This window comes from Helicoverpa zea, chromosome 12 (assembly GCF_022581195.2).
Source record: "Helicoverpa zea isolate HzStark_Cry1AcR chromosome 12, ilHelZeax1.1, whole genome shotgun sequence".
NCBI lineage: Eukaryota > Metazoa > Arthropoda > Insecta > Lepidoptera > Noctuidae > Helicoverpa > Helicoverpa zea.
The window spans coordinates 266,954-273,549 of NC_061463.1; positions in this window are offsets into that span (position 1 = coordinate 266,954).

Here is a 6,596-nt window from a genome sequence, read left to right on the forward strand (position 1 = left end):
GTACGCCGCTTATTGTCCAGTGAAATTCTAGGCAGGCCGCATGTGGGGCGGCGCGGGCGCAGGCTCCGCCCTTCCCCTCCCCCCCACAGGGCCTGCCTTGAAGTTACCACATTTGTTATTTCAGCTCTTGTGCGAAGTTGTTTCTATTTGTTTTAAGAGTTTTATTATTGAAAAACTACACTAAACTTAGATAAAATAGATACGTATTTTACACCTACAAGTTAAACGTAAACAGTAGGATATTTTATGTGTGTACAAAAATATAATTTTAGACCTCCAAAATTATGATAGTAGCAGCTACTTGAAACCAAGCTAAGCTGGCTCTGTTGGGACTAAAACTTTTTTACAAAAAAATTAAACCGACTTCCTAAAAAAAGTTTTTTATTTACAGCTTTTCAGTGATACAAATAGTTGTCACTATCCATATAAGTGGGAAGTTCTCATCAATACAAAGAATATAAGTCCAAATACGAGGTATTTTACATATTCAGTTGTCGAGTTCCCTCGACTTTCTCTGGTCTCCATCATCAGGTCAGCTCCAAACCTTCACTGTTGAATAGTTCTTTTAGGCGTACACCTGAGTGTCAAGTTTTTACCCTATGTATGCCTACAACTTTCGAAGGTTGCCCTCGATTTCTCAGGGTTTCCATCATCAGATCCTGACCTGATGACTATGGGACCAACTGGCAGCTATTTCGAGTCGAACAAAAAAAGAATCACGTAAATCGGTCTATAAACCTCGGAGTAATCGATGTACATACATAGAAAAAAAAAAACATACCGGCCGAATTGAGAACCTCCTCCTTTTTGGGAAGTCGGTTAAAGACTCAACCACACTACACCATTTGAGTAGACGCTTCTTAGAGGTAATGATAACCTTTGTAATAGGTTAAATGAAGGTCTTATTGAGGTAGGATAGATAGGTACTAGCATTCGAAAAAAAAATACCACATTTCACTTAAGTTAGTTTTTTATTACGTACAATATAATATTCAACAACTTGTACCTGAGTGTTTATGTTAAACATAAACTCTAGCTAGAAAACAAACTTTATTATCTATACTTCTAACCCGAAAGACTTCTTAAGAAGCCATAAAATGCGACAAAATATTTGTCTTGTTTATTATCTATGTAAGTACTAAGTAAATAAGCGCTTTCGATCTATCCCCCGACCACTGGACGTTTGAGAGTATTCATAAGGCAAACAACAAATAACAAATGCCTGAAATTACATACAACGCAATAATAAGTTCACACTGAACACAATCAAACATTCAACAAATAATAAATTACTAGCACTAGTTGGATATTAATATATCTAGATAATTGCTAGGTAAGGAACATGAGTATTAAACTAGTTAAGTTAGAGTGGGCAGTAACGGGGTTTAGGATATATCGCCGGCGTTGGTGGTGGCCTGCTGGATGCACGAGCAGCCCACGGCCACGCTGATGGTGGCGGGCTGCGGCTTGTTCGTGTACTGCACCGTGATGTAGTCGAACATCTGGGTGCACGAGAACTGCGGCCCGTTGGGCACCAGCAACGCGCCGCAGCAAGGTACCTCACTGTTGTTCTTGGGGCACATCACGTATGGTTCATCTTGACACTTGATTTCCTTGATGACTCTTGGAATTCTCATGGAGTTTTTATTGTAGACCACTTTTGTTTTACATATAGTCTGGTTGATCGCCATCGGGAGCTCCATGCCGCCAGGTCTGGCCAGCACCGCCGCTGTAGTCAGCGCCACGATCGTCAGCACGATGTACACTTTGCACGACATGTTGAATGCGGTAACTGATGCGTGTGCGCACGTCGATAGCTCGTGAAATTGTACAGAATGTAGATTTTCGATCGCTGTTATATAGTCCCGGAGCCAGTGCGCTTGTGACATCAGCATTCACGTAGCGAACTCACACATGCCCATTATTCTATCATTTTCCTCAAATACATGCTTACCATTTAATGTCTGAATTAGGTAATGTTAGGCTACAATTAAAAGATACCTACTTACCTCTAAGCATGTTCAGGCTACCTAATGCCAAGGTATCTCTACTGCCAAGGTATATCCCATCTTTGTTCCTTCTGGGCCCCTTTTGAGTGCCAGTGTCCGAAGAAAATCTTCCGCACTATGTATAATGATATGTCCTGCGCAGCTGGCTGGTCACCTTGAGAGGCGCCGTGACCGGTAGCATGAACTGCATTACTATTTTGTTTAGTTGGAGGGGTAAAGAAGTGTTCCTGTAACGTAAATTGCCTAGCTTTAAGTACCTACAATACATTTTATATCTAGTCTCAAGTGGCAGCCATCATAGCGTTGCCTTTGACCAATTACCTCCTTGTACAAATAAAAGGAATGTGAAGTTTTAAAGGATGAACACCTTACCTTATTTTAAGTTTTTCGGAAATTGAAAGTAAATAATTAATTTTAAAAATTTGAAAATATATTCTATGATGAAGCGATTGGAGTGCACCTTGTGTCCTACTGCGTGCTGTGTTCCACATGTCCTGCAGTCGCGGAGGTGTCTGTCCCGGACGTATTCCCGTGCACTGGTGCTGCCATTTCCGACGCTTTCTCACTCTGGACCTGGTAGTCCAGCTGTGGTCTTAGACAGCGACTAGTCTGTACATGTCCGACATATCGCTTCAGTAGGTATCAGCTATTGGTAAACATCATTAATTTCGCCATGTGTTGCCAACCACTGTTACCATTTAGTTATCGAGTTTCCTTTATCGCGTAGTTAAAACAATAGCTAGGTAAAAAAAATCCGTTAAAAACCCATTTACGTAATTAAGCTAAATTCGGATATCGTCGAGGATATAGGCAATAGGCATCGAACACAAACGTCACGCGTCTCTCAGTCGGCAACAGTTTATCAGTTAGGTACATGACCTTATGCCATGCCTATTGCCTGTTGCATGAAACAAGCCTTTCATACTATTCATGATTAGGTTATTTTTCCTCCCGGTAAATTGTATTGTGTTATCTAATGACCTATTTATTACATAATAATATACCTAAAGGACAATGCCGGATTTTGTATGGACCCTGTCCCCACCCACCAACAGACTTGAAACTAGTGTCATCGGAAGCGCATCCTTCGATAGATCATGATTATCAAAACGATTTACTCCAAATGTATGGGGTTTTGGAAATACACGCCATTTTAGAATCCTTAATAATCAATTGACTTCAAGTTTGTTAACCAATTACTCAGAGTTGCGTGGACCGATTTTGATTATTTTTGTTTTAATGCTAAGAACGTGTCTTAGCGTTAGTTCGATATCATTTTCAACGGGATCTATTTAGCAACTTTTGAGTTATCACCGGTTAGAATGATAATTGGTTTAATGATTTTGTATGGACCTTTACTGACTCCAACAGAGTTGAACCTAGTGTCATCAGAAGCGCCTTATCTGATAGATATTTTTTTACTATGACGACATACTTACTCCAAATGTTTGGGGTTTAAGATATATTCGACATTTTAGTATCCACAATTAACGTAACGTTAGGTTAGGTTAGTAGGTGTATAAATCAATTACTCAAGACTAAGCCGATTCTGATTATCATTTTTTGTTGGACAGAAGCTACCTCAAGTGTGTCCCATTATAGTTTCATCCAGAACTGACTAATAATTTTTTGAACCCAGTTTGATACTTAGTAAATAGTTTAGTTACGACCAAAACTTACTTATTGAAATAAATAAATAAAATATTTTAAAACAAACCCATATTTTATATGAACTCAGAAATGTATAAATCCAAAAAAAAGTCATAGAAATCATTTCTCATTTCAAAAAATCATTTCTCTTAAGTAAAAATCTATATTTACTAATATTATAAATAGGAAAACTTTGTTTTTTGTAATGGATAAACTCAAAAACTACTGGACCGATTGTAAATATTCTTTCACCATTAGAAAGCTATATTTTATCCCGGTGCGGGGAGTAGCTCCCACGGGAAGCGGGTGAAACCGCGGGAAAATGGCAAGTCATAAATATTGACATTAATTATTTAACGTTACATCTAAAAAAGAACACATGGTTAAGGAATAGCTGAATGGTTAAGCGGCCCATGTTAAGCTACCTAACTGACAATCGTCCTCTTAACCCTACAATGCATGATTTTTTTAAATGTTGTCAATAAAATATATGTGGTTTTATATAGTGTCTAGAGATAATTTATAATAACAATAACCATTAAACTTTATTAATTTTGAAGATATTTATTTTTTTAATTCTGTTCCATATGTGGTACAGTATGCATTGCCATTAATATTTGGCTCTTAATTATGAACAATGAAAATAATTATATGTTTAGTTTTACAATAACAATAGCTCTACTTATTGATGAAATTAATAAAAACAACTGTTGTCTTTGTTCAAACACAACTCAACACGACACTTTCCGCATGATAAATATTTTTTTCCCTTGCATTGGGAATATTTACACCGTTGCCTTCTAGCTCTATATAAGAAGATGACCAGTCCAGAAGTACAAACTGACATCTCGAGAGGGAAGGATTGCTGCATTTCTTCTATTCTTCTTCTCAATCATGTCTTCTATGGCAGAAGACGGTCTTCCTCGTTTTTGTTCGTAATGATGGACCACACATACATTTCCTTGCGCACATCTGTTCTTCCACTGATATCTCCCTCTTAGGTATACTCTGGCATTTCTTTTTTAGACTTTCTATTATTGGCCTTATTTTATGGAGGCGATCGTATCCTGGATGACATAATGGTGTTGTAAGGAATTGTCGTTGAAGTGCAGGGACTGTCTTATCTCTTCAAAATGATTCACGGTCATAGTCTCTCTTACTAAAGGTTTACCTGACTCAGATCCCCAGTACATCCGTATATTAGCCAATGGAGCAATGCTCATAAGCCTAAAAACTTTTTAAATTCTTATGTGGTGATACAGAACGGTTTAGATGGGTCTCTTTGGATGCTGAATTTATGAATTTCATCAACCATGTGGGTTAGTAGGTCATCATCAAAAAAATATAAAAAATATTGCAATGGAGTATAGATAGTTGTGATTGGCGGCTCTAAAACTGTATGTCCAGAAAATTGTTTCAATGGAGGAGTTGTTTTCTACGAAGGGAGTGGTATAGTAAGTAGCAGAAAATGGTGCATGCCTGGTAGTCTCAATATCATTTTCAGAGCCACTATCTGCAGTCATTTGGTCAAAGTTTTCTCTGATTTTTGCCATGTCATTATCATTTTTCGCACTCGAAAAGTCTAGACCGTCTTCGCTCCCCGATGGTATATCTAAATACTGCTCAATCAACTCATTAGACACTACCTTCTTCGCCATTATCTGTAATAAAATTCAACTAAAACAACAATTAGATGTGAAGTAATGCATGGTGTACCATATCTGGAACGTTTAAATAAGTAGGTATATTAGTACATAAAACCGTAATAATTAAAAAAAAATAATTACCTTCGTTTAGTATACACTATTACCAATGTTAACTTATTTTTTTCCACTTAGAATTATGGTTAGAAATATTTTATCTAGATTTTTCAATTTACGCAAACCACGAATTCCAATCGATCGTTCAACTTCTGTACAAATCAATATCAATCGATAGCTTACGCCATCCAGTGCATACATTTGTCATTAGTAAACTTTTGCTAAGGGCTTAAAAAATATTCCGTAGGTCAATAGATGTCGCTAAGTATCTTTAAATAATCAGGAGACTGCTTATTTTGTCTGTACCAGATATGGAACAGAATGCATTGTAGGGTTAAAACATTGATATTAGGTGGCATCCTGTTGGGCTGGAAGCTAACTCCAATATATTTGGATAAAGGGTGGGCAAGTGGTAAACAAATAGTAAAAAATATTATAACTTATAATGGTCGCGTCTCTGTCAGTTGAGTTTTATGCCGAAGCATTACGAAAATAAAAGTCCATATTATGCGTAAAATGACAATTGTGTAATAATATATTACTGATAATTTTTAGTCATCAATCTGCAGGCCAACAAGTTTATTTTATAACGGTTGAGTTTAACAGAATGATTTAAGAAATCAAAAGTCAAAGAAACAAACTCAAAAACTGCTGGTCAGATCTCGATTCAAGTTGTTCAAGTTGTTGTCTTTCGTTATGTAAAAAAAAATCAGCATTGTTTACTCAAATCTAGGTAGGTAGTCGGTGAAAAACCCGAAGGGATTCAATTATGTATGGAATTAAATGTCTTATAGTTCCTAATACCCAAACATTCGGAGTACATCACCATAGAAAGAAATGATCTGTCAAATGAGGCGCTTCTGATGACACTAGGTTCAACTCTGTTGGAGGTGATGAAGGTGTCCTTACGACATCCTACATTGCCTCTTCAAACCGATTATTTTAACTGATGATAACTCAAAAACTGCTTCAAAGATCTTGATGAAAATAAAACCGGACTAGCTTTGAGATAGTTTGTCTACATAAAATAAATATATTTCAAAATCGGTAAACGCAACTCCGAGCAATTGGTTGACAAACTTGAAGTAAATTGATTATTAAGGAAAATAAAATGTCGGATATTTCCAAAACCCCATACATTTGGAGTTAATCGTTATGATAATCATGGTCTGTCAAA